We start from the raw sequence: 13,461 nt of genomic DNA, 5'->3' as shown, positions 1-13,461 counted from the left end.
CTTTGGACCATTTTTTGTTATTTTCCAAAGGTTATTGTAATTATTCTTCAGGCAACTGGGCAAAAGGGATAGAATAGAACATATACTTTTGGATTTCATAGGCCAATTTATAACTTTTTTGGAGGGAGGGAGCCAAGATTGCATATTTTGGGGCAAATGTGAAATTTTTCTTTGTGTACACTCATACTAAGAATTTTTTTTTTTCAAAAGCCCCCCCCCCCCTCCCCCCCAGCCCAAGGCTAAGTCCGTCCCTGTCTGCATTGTACAAGAAACCAAATAAAAAACGACAAAACACTACAACAAAAAATGTTTATTACAACCAAAAAAAAAAAAATCGTTACAATAACATCGAAGTCATTGCAATAGTTTATGCGAAGTATTGCAATAAAATTTGAGGTAATAAGTTTGTGCTACAAAAATTTTTTGTTGCAGTAAACCTTAAATATTTTAATGAAAATTTTGATGTAATAATATATTTATATTGCAATAAAAAATTTAATACTTTGAATATCTTGTAGCAATAGGCTATTATTTCTTGAATTTTATTACAATAGATTGTAAAGAATTGACAAAAATAATTTGGGTTCAAATTATTGCAACGGTATATTTATTGTAATAGTTATTTTTTCATATTTTTTTCTTACAATATATTGTAAAATAATTGGAATTAGATCATTGTAATAATATATTCATTGCAGCTTCATATTTGTCATTGCAATAGATTGTAAAATAATTGATATTTTAGTTATTGCAATGTTAAATTTGTTGCAATAAGCCATCTCTTTGAAATTTCTATTATAATATATCGCAAAATGTATAATTGGTATCAAGTTATTACAATGGTTTCTTCAATTTAAGTTATTGCAAAAAAATTTCTAAATTCAATTTAGTATTAAAATCTCTATTGCAACTGAAAATTATAAATTAATACAACTAATTATTATTAATGTAATAATTTACTATTTTTAAGTTACTATTGCAATTACTTTTAATTTTTAGATGTGATATTATGTCTAATACCACTATACTAATTTTGTTGTATTAACACTTAATGTAATAGACTTATTTTGGTGTAGTGAAAGCTTAGCAGTAACCCAAAACTTTCATTCACTTCTTTACTTTTTACCTCCAGCTCCAGCCACCTTCTCCGCTTTACCCTTTAATTTTGCGACCTTTTTTTCTTTCCCTCTTTCCCATTTTTCTCCATTTTGGAATGGAGTCAAGCGTCTACCCGTCTCTGTCTTTCACTCTAGTTAGATGTATATCTGTCAGTCTCTATCTTCCATCTTTCCCATTTTTTTAAAAATTTGGAATGACTTTTGACGTTGACATCCAATAAACAATTTAAACAAAGTTGCTTTTCCTATGCTTGTCGTACGCCGTTTTCAGTTCCATTAATTAAAGTTTCATCTTTAATTAAAGCTATTTCTGACCCTGTCAGCCCTCTCGTTTGATATGGATTGTTTTTTTCTTAGAGTATTTTTAGTAATACAAATTATTTTATAACTTTTTTGCCACAACTCTAATGTGGCAGATTGTGAGCAGTTAACTATCACTTACACATGAAGCCACCATTTTTTCTTTACTAATCACACTTTATCACATCAAAATTGTGGTAAAAAGTTGTGAAAAATTATGTAGTCCTAGACTTTTCCTTTTTCTTATCTACCCTCGCTCTCATTTCTTCTGGTCTTTCTCTTGCTTCTCTATTTTTCTTAACTTTTTTTAATCAATGGTTGAGATCAAAAGTTTCTTTTTGCAACTATCAATCTCAACCATTCCTAGGTATTGCACCGGATCCAAATCCAGTTGCAAGCAACTGGAATCTCAGTATCTCACTCACAGACGGTGGAGTGGGGACTTAACTTTTCAACTCAAACACACCGTTTGAAGTTACTGCAAATGGAAAAAGTAAAAGAAAAGATTTCTTACTATAAATAGAAAAAAGGAAAAAGGAAAAGAAAAAGAAAAAGAAAAAGAAAAAGAAAAAAAAGAAAGACAAAGACCGTCTTGGTACTTCTTTCACTCATCTCATTATGTGTTAGACTCTCCTTCTCCTCCACTCACTGCTACTCTTTTCTCTTGGTACTTCTTTCACTCATCTCATTATGTGTTAGACTCTCCTTTTTATTCTTCTCTTTCGCTTTATTTTTATTATTCATCGTTTTCTTTTACTGCAAATAGAAAAAGTAAAAGAAAAAGATTTTTTACTATAAATAGAAAAAGGAAAAAGGAAAAGAAAAAGAAAAAGAAAGACAAAGACGTCACTAAGCAATAATTATTAATTACTAACACCAATAAAAGTGTGTGGCTCTTCGAAGTGTGAGTAGAAAATCCCTATCTCTAGGGCTAGCAGTTGGCCACATTCATGGGTTGCAGAGCTTCTCGTTGCCTGAGCTACCTTACGACTATGGTGCTCTGGAGCTAGTGATTAGCGAAGTGTTTGGGATTTTGCATCTTCGGATTGAATTAAGGTACAAAAATGAATTTTCTTTGTTTTGAGGAGCAAGGATAGGGATCGTACTTGTTTCGCCTGAAGGCATAAGGTTGGAGAACTCGTTAAGGTTAAGCTTCCGGGCTTCCAATAACAAAGCTAAGTATGAAGCGTTGATTGCCGGGCTTAGGGAAGCTAAGAAGTTGGATGCCGGAGAGGTAGAGATCTTCTCAGATTTGCGTTTGGTGGTGGGTCAAGCAGAAGGAAGTTTTAAAGCAAGAGACTCTCGGATGGCTAAATACTCGAAGCAAGTTAGCACACTACGAGTTTGAGCTTTCAAAGACTGAAGGTGTCCCAGATCTCCAGGGGACTAAACAGTCATGTAGATTCATTGGCCACTTTGGCTTCATCCATGGGTGACTATGTTCCTCGTATAATTTCTATAGAGGTGTTGAACCATCCAAGCAAAATGTCAACAGTGTGTAGACGTAGTATCGACACTCGATCCGAGCTGGATGGATCCTATTATTTCATTTATATCATATGGTGTCCTCCCGAGCGAAGCAAAAGAGGCCAAAAAGATACGAAGGATTTCAGCTCGATTTCAGTTGTCTAAGGACAAGAGGTTGTATCGACCATCATTTGGAGGACCTTATTTGTTATGTCTTCACCCAGGAGTTGTGGAGGGTCTCCTAACCGAATTACATGAAGGGATTTGCGATAGTCACATGGTAGGACAATCATTAGCACACCGAGTAATGATGCAAGGATTTTGGTGGCCAAACATGCAAAGGGATGCTGTCGAGTATGTTAAAAAATGTGATTGGTATTAGAAGCACGCTCCAAATATCCACCAACTGCGAGGAAACCTAAACCCGATCTCCAATCTGTGGCCCTTCGCCTAGTAGGGACTAGACATTGTGGGGCCATTTCTTCGGGCCACCGGTAATAGGAGGTTTGCCATTGTAGCTACGGATTATTTAACAAAATGGATTGAAGCTAAAGCCTTAGCAAATATCCGAAATGTAGATGTGAAGAAGTTTGTTTGGAAAAATATTATCATGAGGTTCGGGATCCCAGAGACATTGATTTTGGATAACGGGTTGCAATTTGACAACAAGGTAAATTAACTCCTTGGGTCACAGTCCTTGGGTAAATTAACTCTTATGTGAAATTAGTTAAGTGTTAAATAGAACCTCAATCTTGTTCAACTCCTCAGATCACAAGCCTTGGGTAAATTAACTCTTGTGTGAAAACTACTAGGTGTTAAATAAAACCTCAGTCTTGTTCAACTCCTTAGGTAATAGTCCTTGGGTAAATTAACCCTTATGTGAAATTGGTTAAGTGTTAAATAGAACCTCAGCCTTGTTCGACTTCTCGGGTCACAAGTCTTAGGTAAATTAACTCTTGTGTGAAAACTACTACGTGTTAACCTTTCTTCTTCAACTCCTCAGGTCACAATTCTTGGGTAAATTAACCCTTATGTGAAATTGGTTAAAAGTTAAACAAAACCTCGGCCTTGTTCGACTTCTCGGGTCACAAGCCTTGGGTAAATTAGCTCTCTTATGAATTTGACTAAGTGTTACATAACATCTTGACTTTGTTCAACTCCTTGGTCATAAACCTTGGGTGAATTAAAACTTGGTCTTATTTGAATCTTCAACTCCTAAGTCTTGGGTAAATTAAGAGAATGATCAGATGTCAAAAAGACTTAACCTTAAGGTAAATAAGGTTCAATCTCATAGGTTTGGTTAAAAATCCATTTGAGCTTGGGGAATGTGCTATTAAGATTAAGTTGAATTTAAGATGGTGTAACATACTTAAGGTTATGTATTAAAGTCAAAAGAACATGCGTTATACTTGATAAAGTAGAGAGTTGAAATTCATGCAGAATAGAAATGACACAAAAGTTGGATATATTCATTCAGTCCAAAACGTTGATTACATCAAAAGAAAAAAGAGAAGGGCGTTATCTAAACCTAGCCCATTACAAAATTAGCCTAAGTGCTAAGCTAGGAATAACTAGGCAGCAACCTCCTTCTCTTTTTTCTTCTTTTTCTTTTTCAGTTGCTCAACCTCTACAACATCTTTTGGCTCTAACTTTACCACTGGGGATGGAGGTTGTTGTTCCTTTTCCTTTCCAACAAAAGGTGTAGAAGTCGGGATTGTTGTGGACTTCGATGCCGATGAGGCAGAGCTCGAATCAGGAGGAGGAAGAGCAGAGCTAGGAGCAATGCTTAGAGCTAGAGGGTAATAAACCTTATCAGTTCCCCTCAAATCAGCATCAGCACTAACCCCAGTAGTATTGAGGGCTTCACCCCAGACTTCGAGGCAAAAAGCCCAAGGTACGTCTCTGAACTGAGCAGTAAGACTTTGGGCAGTCTTGGTCATACCAGTGTCATAGGCTGCTTGCTCAACCTTCACCTTTTTAGCATCTTTGCCCTTGAGCTGCTTTTGCTAGCGTTTAATTTGCTCATTGGCCAAGGCTAGCTGCATTTCGCTCTTCTTCAGAGAAGCCTGCAACACTTTAGCTTGCCTTTCAAACCCTACTAGGGTAGCCTCAGCGTTTTTGCGCCCTTTTTCGGCCTTAGCTAAGTGAAAAATCGAGTCCTTATACTTTTTCTCAAAGTTAGCTAAGGCCTTGTTCGATTGTACCAGCTTACCCTCTGCCTCCTGAGACTTGGACAAAGAATGGTCAACCTACTCCTCGGCTACAAAGGTTGCTTGCACTGCCTGTTTTCAAAGAAATTACTTACATAAGTTATAATCTTGTTAAGTAATATGAGAGAATTGTAGAAATGTAGAGGTGCCTGATGAACCTTTGTAAGATCCCTCTTCAACGAGAGGAACACTTCACGTTTCCTCAACCCCTTCAACTCCTACATGTCATTAGGAATGAGCAGTGCCTTCTCCAAGCACTCAGACACCAGCCTAGATCTAAATTTCTAAGCACCCCTAAGGGATGCCTCAGAGGTGACAGAGTCCCCCGAGTTGAGCACAAAGGCAGGATTCCATATAGTGACCTTGGACCGCTGCTCATTCTCAATGCCTCTGCCAACCCTGGTAGAAGTGCCTTTCTTTTGTTGAGCCCTTATGACTCTGAGCTCCTTGGTAGAGGGCTGTTGTGTGGGTTGGGGTATCTCCCTTTCTTCAGAATCCTCAGTTTGCTTTCCCCTTTTTCTCTTCTTATCAGGGGCATCAGCAGTTGGAATATGGGATGGGGCAGGAGTAGGTGGCCGCGGTACAATAGGTACCACGGAGGCATCTCCCCCCCCACATGGGCGGTGAGTAATGCCAGCAGGTCGGGCATTTTCTCCTCCAGCACCATGGCTTCAAGAATGTTCACTGCTTCCTAACTAGTACTGACTTGTGCAGCAACAAGATGGCGACGGGCGAGTGTTGGAGAGTCCTCAAGATCTTCCTCATAAAAGATTTCAAAATCTTTATCTCGTACCTCCTGAGTTGGTTCGCTACTTAGCTCTTCCCTTTCATTGTCAAAGGGAAGAGGTTGCTCGTGGGAATAAAGGAGCTTAGCTGCAAGTGGGGAGGGCAGCTGAGCATTTGGTGTACTAGAAGGTGGAGGTTTGTTTAGGAATCCGAGGATAGCTATGTCGATGAAGGCTAGCTTCCGTTCCTTTGCTTTAATCATGTGCTTGGAAGATTGAAAGTGAGTGGAGATAGGCTTGAACCCTAGGATCACGTGGACCACCCAAAGTTGTCTGTCTCGATGGAGGAAGATCTCTGATTGAAGAATCCAATTGAGGTCTGTAAAGTTCACCAGATTTTTGTTTAAGGCAGTGTGAAATTCGTCTACCGAGGAAAAGGAAAGGAAAGGAATTAGTTTTTAAACAAAATAATATAGAAAATTAAATAAAATTCTCTTTATGAGTAAAAGTAGCGAGATAGGGAAAGAGGGCAATCTAAGTTATTCTAGGTTCTCGGGTATCCCACCTGGTTCCCCATCTTAGGTAGGGCAGTGCAAACCATCATGTCATTCACTTGAGATGATAAGGAAGTCTTTATCCATACCCTTATTCGATTCGAGAATACAAGAAATCAACCTAACGAATGGTACTATACACCTAAAATAATAACCTGTGTCTTTTTCCTTTTGGCAATTATATACCCAATTCACGTCGTGACATGTAAGGTTGGTTCCCATTTTTCGGTTTATCATATCTACACTACCGAGGACCCTAAAAAGGTTGGGAGAACATTGGGTCAGGGACAACCTAAAGTTAATAAGAAAATCCCTAGTTACCCTACCCATAGGAATCTCCATTCCTCCTTTTATAAAGGCAATCATGGGAATGATTACTGCCCCAGGTGATTCATTTATAACCAACCACTCCCTTAGTTTGCAATGTTGAAGTTCAACATTCTCTGGGATTCTATACTTAGCCTTAAAAGTGGTCATGCCCTCGGGGGTATCAACTAATTTGGTGAATCTACCCATATTTTCCTATCGAGGGAAATAAGTAGGAGAAAAAGAGAAAAGTTTTCTTTAAAATGTTGAATGAAGGGCTAAAGGCACTTACAAGCACTAGAAGAAGTTTTCCTTGGATTGCTACTTCAAAGAAAATTTGTAGAAAGTGTGTAAAGGGAAAGAATTACCCTTAGTCTCTCTTTATATAGGGGTTGAAAAAGAGCGGTAAGTTTCCCACTCATAAATCCCACAAAAATGAGACCATGTGATCACCATCGCACTGTAGAACGTGGGGGGACAAGCAGCCGTCTGATGCAATAACTGCAGGAATGTGGATACCAAAATGTTAGGAATGTTTAGAAGATATATGAAGCAACGTCTCCATGTGGGAACACGTTGAGCACGTACCAACCTCCCCCTTACTACTAAAACCTTACTCTCAAAGTAGCTCTTGATAGCAAGGTTTTAGAGGGCTATTGTGAGGGGTCCGAGGACCGAGGAGGATTGGATTAGGTAGTTGATTGCTTAGTCCAAATCCGAAGAGATAAATGTGCTCTGAGGATTTCACCCACCCGAGGATGGAAGAGGAATCAAGATAATTGGTGTCTTGTGATGTTCTAGGGTAAGGAGAAGGGGTAGCAATGAAGGCAAGGAAGAGAAGAGGAAGTTTCCTAGAAGGAACACTTTCCTCCTCCACGTTGAATGCCTCGTACTAAACTTATCAGCTACATTAATGAGAAAATGACCTATGAACAGTAACTTCACAGCTAGCAGCCCTTTCCACCACCTTCAACAGAGTTTTGATGGGACAAGTATCCTTAGGAGCACTTGGAGGCATATAGATGGAGGGTTAGGATGAAAAGAAAGGGGATATAAAAGGAAGGGAGTCTCCCAAAAATAGGGACAGACTTTTTTTTATGAAATAGAAAATGTTAGGACATATGTGAATCATGTTAAGAACATATGTCAATATAGAATTGGCTAATCTTTTGACAAAACGCACATTACTTGTAATTGGGTAGATCTAGGATGTGAATAATACTTCAAGGAACAAGGTTTCAAGTTCAAGTGTTAAAACCATACAAGTCTATCCAATAATCAAGTGAAGAATTGCTAGATTTTAAAGCTTAACAGCTAATATCTATCGAGGTTTAAAAGGCTGTTTAAGCCCGATGCTTGACAACTACTCGATAAATAGGGTATCTATCGAGGTTTAAGAAAATCAAATTTTCAATTCTAATTTTCATCCAATCTGTGTATAGATGTTTGGGCTTTCTTTCTCACGACCCTAAACATATATAAGGATGTTTTAAGGGCCGTCACAGTTGATGCAACTGAATGCAAAAGTTTTTCACAAGCATATTGTGAACTGGAAACATATGCCCTAATTCATATTTTTCTTCAAGAAGCAGCTGTGTTTGTACACCGTAGGGTTTTGTAACCAAAGATTTTCGTGATCTTCATCATGTGATGAACTGAAGAACTTTGCAGCTAATATCTTTCTCAAGTTGGTGTGTAAGCCGCCTACTGGGATTCGCAAATCGAATTGGTTAGTCACGTATTGGGAGCCGTACATTGAAAGGAGAAATTGTCACTACAGAACAAGTCCAATTGGGTATTGGGGTAAGGGTTCAACTGTAAGTTGGTATAAGATACTGGGATTCCTTTAATTGTAACCACTTGTTGTGATAATAGTGAATTCTCGAGAGTAGTAACCTTAAAATCACCTGGTGGAGTTTTTGCTGTATAGGTTTTCCCAATTCATAAACAAATCACCGTGTCAATTTATTTTCCAATGCATTTTAACTTAATTAGTGATTTGTTTGTGCTACCATGCTTATTGCATGCAAATTGAATTAATTAATTATCTTGGCTAATTAATTGGTTAATTCATCACAAGGGGTCAATACTTTCTTGGCCTATCAAATGGTATCAGAGTAGGCACACTCTAATTAGGTTAATCTTTGTTGTGTGATCCATTAACCCCTGTTTGTCATGGATAGAGGACAATCTTTCATTATACCTCCTTTATTTGATGGCACTAACTATGCTTACTGGAAAGTACGCATGAGAGCTTTCTTGCAGTCATTAGATGAGAAAGTGTGGCAAGCTGTGGAAATAAGCTAGACCAAGCCAAAGGAAGTGCCGGCCAATTGGGATGATGCTAAGATCAAGGTGGCAAACTTCAACAGTAGGGCATTGAATGCTTTATTCAGTGTGGTCACGAATGAGGAGTTCAAGAAGATATCCTCTACTGACACTGTGAAGGAAGCATGGACCATCCTCCAGACAACCTATGAAGGAACCAAGGCTGTCAAGGATTCAAAGTTTTAGAGGCTTACCACGAGCTTTGAAGAGATTAAGATGGAGGAGAATTAGTCATTTGATGAATTCTATGCCAAGCTCAAGAACATAGTGAACTCAGCCTTTAATCTTGGGGAAACCATTCTCGAACCCAAGATTGTTAGAAAGGTGCTTAGATCTCTACCCGAGAGATTTCATGCCAAGATCACCGCAATTGAGGAATCAAAGGATATTGAAAAAATTCCTTTAACTGAGCTAGTTGGCAATCTGCAGACCTATGAGTTGGGTTTGACAAGGATTGGGAAATCTAGTAAGGGCAAGAGCATGGCATTGAAGGCTAAGAGCAGTGACACTAATGAGTCTTCAGACGATGAGGATTCTAAGATGAAATCTTATATCACCCAACAATTCAAAAAGTTTATGAAGAATGCCAATGCTAAAGGATTTGACAAAGATCGCAAGTAGTCCAGCTCATCTTAGTTCAAGAACTAGGACAAAGGAAAGAAGAATGCTAGGAATGGTGGACAGTACATTGTTCCCGTAGGACCAAAGTGCTTTGGGTGTCAAGGATTTGGTCACATGAAACAAGAGTGCCCTATATATCTCGAGACCATTAGGAAGAGCAAGGCACTTGTTGCTACTTTGAGTGACACTGAACCTGAAGATGATTCTGATAATGAGGATGATGGAATCCTAAATGCCTTCACTGCCACTGTAAATCCTACTGAGGGGATTGTTGAAGATGTGGATGATGAAGAGGACTTAGTGGATACTAAGTTCGAGAAAATGGATGATCAAGATAATACCCATACAGCCTATGAAAAACTATATAAGGTGTCTGAGAAGCATGAAGAACTATATAGGCTGGCCATTAAGAAGCTGAGTGATTTGGAACTTGATCGAGAAGAGCTTTCCACAAAGTTTGATGAAGTCAATTAGACCATTGGAGCACTGCGATTTGAAAACAACTTCTTGGCTGATAAGACTAAGAAACTTAAGGCAGAGCTGTTCCAAGTTAGAGCTCAATTGGAAAGGACTTCAATTGTAAAACTTGATGAGATGCTTAGTCTTCAAAAATCTGCTTCTGATCAAATTGGTTTAGGGTATGATTTCTCTTCTCTTAGTATTGCTTCTACTAGTAATACTGTTTTTGTTTCTCCTACTAATAATGTTGAATCTGAGAACAATAATGTGAAAAGTGTTGTAGCTAGTGAGAACATAGACAAGGGTAAATCTATCTTAGGAGCACCCCCTAAGCTGGATAAGAAAGAGACTAAAAACCCTAGGGCTAAGAAGGGAAACACTCAAAAGCTTAAACAGAAGAAACAGCATCTCTGTCATCACTATGGAGTAGCTGTACATACTCGACCTAATTATTACAAGTGGTTAGCCACTCAACAGAGTAATAGTATGATCTCATCGAGAAACCAAAATCAGTTTCCATCCTCTTTTGCTCCTCTTGGAAATTTACTCAAAGCCTTCATGTTCCTTTCAAACTTGAACGGTTTCAATTCATCCTCTTCACCGCCGGATCAAGGGTTTGCAAAATGGAAAGGTTCCTCCAAGGTGTGTATGGAAAAAGGCTCCAAGTGATTTAGTCACTTTTTCTCTCTCTCCCCCTTCTTGTTTTTGATTTTGCATTATTTGTGTGTTTTACTTTCTTGTTTTTGAGTCAGTCTAATTTTATGCATTGCTTTGTTTAACATGTTTTTGTTTGTCTATTTTCAGTTTTGCTTTATTATGTTTTTCAAAAAAGAAAAATTGAAAATCAGAAAAATACAAAAACAGTGTGTGTTTGTGTACATTGGTATTTGCATACCTTGGATGGCCATTGAAACAAATTTTTCTAAACTTTGTATCTTTTGTAGCTTAGATGAGCATCTCTATGCACAGCTAAGCAAGTGAGATTTGTGACTCGTGTTTGTAATGAGTAAGATTAAGTAATTGCTTGTACTTAACACTCGTATCACTTTTTTTGTCGAGAAGGACTAGAAAATCCTAAGAGAAAGGCATAAATAACCATCTCATCACTGTTGTCCGCCAATCATGAAATGACATTTGTATGCTTCGACATAGCAAAAATGCAATGTTAAAAGCTTAACATCATTGGGTATTTCTTTTCTCTCTCTTATATGCTCATGCATGGTTTGCTTAAAAGAAAAATATGCAAAGAAAAATAAAGAAAAAAGAATCAAAATGTTTTATATATAATTGCTTGTACTTAACACTCGTATCACTCTTTTTGACGGGAAGGATAAGAAAATCCTAAGAGAAAGGCATAAATAACCATCTCATCACTATTGCCCGCCAATCATGAAATGACATTTGTATGCTTCGGCATAGCAAAAGTGCAATGTTAAAAGCTTAACATCATTGGGTATTTCTTTTCTCTCTCTTTTATGCTCATGCATAGTTTGCTTAAAAGAAAAATATGCAAAGAAAAATAAAAGAAAAAAGAATCAAAATGCTTTATATATGATTGCAAGCGTGTCCTCTAGGAGATGTGGGAGTTATAGGATGTACCTCGAAGGTGATAGTTCCTATCAAACAGTTATGATTGTGTGTGAGTTAAATTGATTTTCTCATATCTCAAATCGTTATAACGTGTAGACATTTATGCAATCTTGCGATGTTTTTCACACACAACAGGCAATATTCTTTACTACTCTTGATACATGTGTAGGTACAATGTGATTTGGCCATCACAAGGAATACATGTGTTAATGTATGCTCACTAAACTGTCTTAACTTGTTTTTGAAATATAAAATTGGTTAGAGTAGTTTAGTGTGTGTGTATTTTGGATCTAAATGCTTGACATTTTTCTTGTTAAGAGATGATTTTGGGAGCTTAAAATGTTGTTTGGATCTTTGGTTGAGTTGTATGTTTGGTTGCATTCATGTCTGTGTTTTTCTTCTCCTTGAAAAACTGTTTTTAAACAATCTCGACAGCTTCTCGATACCTCTCGACAGCTAGGCTATCTATCAAGCCTCTTGAGCTTCCTTTCTCGATAGCTGTTATCGTAAACTCGATCCATCAAGATTCTTGAGATTCAATCTTGATAACTTCTCGACAACTACTCGATCCATCGAGGAAGTTTTTGTATGCTCAATAGCTTCTCGATCTATCGAGCCCCTTTTGTTGTGGACACCTCTCAACAGCTTCTCAATAGCTGCTCGATAGCTTTATCTCGCTTTTTAATTCCCGACAGCTCTCGACACCTCTCAATCCATCGAGAAACTAGGATTTCTATACATAGGGTCTGCGTGACATTTCCCTTATTTCTCTCCTATCTCTCTCGATAGAACTCGTCTTCTCATCTTCCCAAACACTTCTCTCTCACTCCAAACTTCATTACCAAGTGATTTTCGGCATAGATCAAGATTTTCTTCTCTAGTAAGGGTCCTAAATCCTTCATTTTTCATGCATTTCACGCATTAGACCTAGGTTTTTGGGTTGTTGAAGAATTTTTGGGGTTTTTCAAAATTGATGAAATTTTGGTGAAATTTTTGGGATGGGTTTTGTGTAAATGATCCTAAATGTTCATGCATTGCACCACATTTGCATTATAACTATATTTTCATGCATTATAGATGTGTGCTATATATGTTGAATTGCTGTGTGCTGTTAGGTTTGGATTAGGCTGAGCCCATGATGCTTTTAATGTTGCATGTCACATGTTCATGCATTTTTCATGCATATGTACCTTCATTTCTCTATATTCTTATATTGATCTGTGTTGGTGCTTTTCTGCGTGTCTCTCTCTCTCTCCCTCTCTCTTTCTTGTGTTAGTTTGCTCTATGGCACCTAAACGCAAATCTACTCCGTCCCGAAACCCTCTTTGTTCCAAGGCATCTTCTTCTTCTTCCCCCTCTGATCCCACTCCATCTCATATCTGGTTCTATGATGAGGCATTCATTTGGAACACCAAGTTGTTCTATCGGATTTTTCCAATATTGACCTTCCCACTGTCATCTACAATAGGGGTTGGGAGTCACTGTATGGCATCCCGGTCACTTGTCCCTCCGTGATCATACAAGAGTTTTACTCCAATATGCACAGATTTGATTATTCAGTACCTCATTTTGTCACTCACGTTCGAGGTACGTGCATCATAGTCACTCCGGATATTGTATCTGAGGTGTTACACATTCCTAGGGTAGCGCATCTTGACTACCCTGGCTGCAATCATTTGAGGACTGTGTCCAAAGATGAACTCTCGTCTCTTTTCTGTGAGACACCTTCATCTTGGGGTGACCGTCAAAACACCCCTTACTCGGGCTTTGCAAAAGGTCTGAG

The sequence above is a fragment of the Quercus robur genome, chromosome 5, assembly GCF_932294415.1.
Source record: "Quercus robur chromosome 5, dhQueRobu3.1, whole genome shotgun sequence".
Taxonomy (NCBI): domain Eukaryota; kingdom Viridiplantae; phylum Streptophyta; class Magnoliopsida; order Fagales; family Fagaceae; genus Quercus; species Quercus robur.
Note: the sequence above shows the minus strand (reverse complement) of the source record.